The following is a 3,038-nucleotide window of genomic DNA, read 5'->3' as shown; positions in this document are numbered from 1 at the left end:
GGGGGATGACTGACCCTGGGCTACGTGGGGAAGGAATTGGGGGGTCAGAGGATGCAGGGGGCACGGATGAAGAGGGGGCACCGGGCCCGTGCAGCGCTGGGGGCAGGTCTGGGGGTTCCCCTCGCTCACAGGCCCTTTCCCTCTTCCAGAGCCCAACCCGATGCTGATTGTGGGCACCGTGATCGGTGTCATCGTGCTGGTCATTGCCGGAGCGGGCGCAGGTGTTCACTGGCGCAGTAAGTGCCGGGCGAAGCCCTTGGGATGAGGCCATGCCCAGGCCTTGGGGCGGGGGAGCAGGGAGGACTCATCACCGCTGTGCCTGGACCTGGGGGGACAGGGGATTCTCCGGTCCACGTGCCCCCGGGGCGGCAGCAGCCAGACCCCAGCATCAGCGCTGCGAGGCTGCCTTGCTGGGGGCCCCTAGGGCTGGTCTTGGCCTGTTGGACTGGGGGGGCATCCAGGGCTGATGTGGGGGCTAGGAGGAACTATTCCCCTCCAGCCCAGTCCAGCCTGGTGGGGGTGGGCAGAGCTGAGTCCAGGGTGGCCCTGGGCTGAACTGGATTCCCCTGGGTTTAAGCAGGGGTGGGGCAGGGGTGTCACAGGTTGGTGTTTCCCTGGGGGGTGCTGGGGGTCTTCTCCCCCTTTCCCCCCAACACTCACCCCTCCATAATTCTTTCCTCCCATCCCTGATATCTTGCTCACCAGGGATGTACCCTTCACTGAGGAGGATTGATGTTGCTGCTCCTACGTGGAAAAAGGAAACCCCCGAGGAGCAGCGGAGCTGACACCACACGCTGCTCTTGCCGGGAACATCGTCCCTGCTCCCAGCCGCGCAGGCGTGAAGGCTGCCACCTCGGAGACGTTTCTGGACATCTTGCCTCGCGGTGCAGCTGCTGCTACGCAGTGGTGACCGGGGCGCCATCCGGGTGGGAGGGGAGGGCACTGGCTGGTGTGACGATGCCGCAGGGCATCTCTTTCCAGCCAGGCCAGTGTTATAATTGATGAGCCCTGCTTGCTTCCTTGGATGTCTCCCCTCCAGCTGCCCCCTGCCAGGGGCCTGACCGCAGCGATGGTATGAAGTGCACACAGATTTTGTGATGATCTAAGAGTCCTTATAACTTATTGTCCCATTTTTACATTGTGTTTTTACCATAAATGCATCTTTTTGCATCAGTTACACTTGAATTAAGGTTTGGGATGGTTTTAAAATGGTATTTTTTAAATATGTAGCCTGAGTGTACACGGTTTGTACTTCCCTCTCCAATTGAGGGAATTATTGGCAGGGCAGTGCACTGCGGAGGGACACAACAGCCCAGCGGCCACCTCCGTCCCCTATAGAGTCGGGTCCAGTCAATCAATTACTTAACTATGTACAGATTTATTATCACAACAAAACCATTAAAGGGGTAAGGGCATAGGTTATATATATATGTACAAGTTTACACGTTTACCAAACAATAAACCCTATAATATATATATATATACACACGCATACCACACCAGTTTGGTGGGTGGGGGCCCTCCCCTGTGGGGACCCTCTCTCCAGGGTAACTTCCTATTACTCCGCAGTCCCGGAGGGTTGCCTCTTGTTGTCCAGGTCAGGCTCTGTCCCCGCCGGGTTTTCCTGCCGCCTGACTGTGCTGCCGCCGTCCTGGCTTAGGGCCACAGGCACCGCTGCGTGTAGCGGACGCTTCATTTTGTGCTGGGGGTCGGAGGCCTGGACAGCCGTGTGCAGCACCAGGGCTCGCTCTGTTCCTGCACCCTCTGGGCTGTGTCGTCTGCACTGAGCTGCTGCCCCTTGTCAGCAGCTGTAGACCGGAGCCACCTCAAGCAGCTCCCAGGGTCTCTCATCCTCCGTGCAGCGCCTCCTGCACCGAGCTCCCAGCCTTGTTCCAGGGGTTGAGCACCCGAGCCGCCCAAGCGCTCCCAAGGTCCTAGTCCGTGCACCGGCCTGTGCACCGTGTCTCTGGCCGCATGCCAGAGGTTGCAGACCTGAGTCACATCACGCGGCTCCCAGGGTCTGGAGTCCATGTGCCGTGCTGCACACCAAGAACCTAGCTACTGGAGCTGTGTGCTGTTCCCCGCGGATGGAAGTCTTCTGGGCGCTTCTGGGTACGGCTTCGCCCGGCTGAGCAGCTCTCCTCTGCTCTTCTAGCCCCGGCGGAACTCCTCTTGCTGCCTCCTGATTGGTGGATGGCTTCCACCGATCAAAGCAGCAGGCTCTCAAGCCTGGGGTTCAACCCAAGCTCTGAAAGGTCAGCCTGCTACAAATGGAAGCAAAAATGAGAACGAATGGCTTTAATTACATGATTTCTACAGGCAAACTGAAGACCAGGCTTGACTATCCCAGGTTTTAGATTGACAGCTTTTAAATAGTTTCATAGTAGGTCGGGTGGGAAGGGACCTGAGCAGATCATCAAGTCCGACCCCCTGCCATGGTCAGGAGAGGATGCTGGGGTCAAATGACCCCAGATGGCGGACACCTTTAACAAATTCTTCACTTTGGCTTTCTTGGGCAGAGACCTAAGGTTGAGGAGGACCGGGTTAGAGAGCTACTGGAGGGGCTGGACGTGTTCAAGTCAGCAGGTCCAGATGCTCTCCACCCCAGGGTGTTGAGGGAGCTAGCAGGGGTTATTGCTGGGCCCTTGGCATGGCTTTACGAGCGCTCGTGGTGCTTGGGCCAGGTGCACTGAAATCAGCTTTCCTAAAGTCTAGCACTTTCACCTTACTAGTTACCTTACCCACTCGACGTCTTATGGTGAATTCTATTATTAGGTGATCACTGTCCCCCAGGTGACCACCGATCTGTAGGTCCCCTACCATGTCATCCCCCGTTGCCAATACCAGATCCAGTAAGGCATTCCCCCTAGTGGGACCGTGTACCTCCTGTGTCAGGTGGAGGTCCTGGACACAGGTTAGAAACCTGCGTGAACGGTGGGACTTTGCCGTCTGCGTCTCCCAGCAGATGTCTGGGTAGTTTAGGTCCCCCATGACTACCCAGTGGGTACAGTGGGCACTGTCTGAGGTAGTGTACTTGG

General features: G+C 57.5%; 1 long non-coding RNA gene across 1 annotated transcript; it reads left to right on the top strand.

Moving 5' to 3' along the window:
- Window positions 1–131: 131 nt before the first annotated feature.
- LOC112549086 lies at window positions 132–1,177 on the top strand. The gene is made up of 2 exons (XR_003092461.1): window positions 132–236; window positions 706–1,177. It is a non-coding gene; the product is annotated as an uncharacterized LOC112549086 (long non-coding RNA).
- The last annotated feature ends 1,861 nt before the right edge of the window (window positions 1,178–3,038 follow it).

This window comes from Alligator sinensis, unplaced genomic scaffold, assembly GCF_000455745.1.
Source record: "Alligator sinensis unplaced genomic scaffold, ASM45574v1 scaffold1945_1, whole genome shotgun sequence".
Classification (NCBI taxonomy): Eukaryota; Metazoa; Chordata; order Crocodylia; family Alligatoridae; genus Alligator; species Alligator sinensis.
Note: the sequence above shows the minus strand (reverse complement) of the source record. Positions and strands in the feature narration are given on the sequence as shown.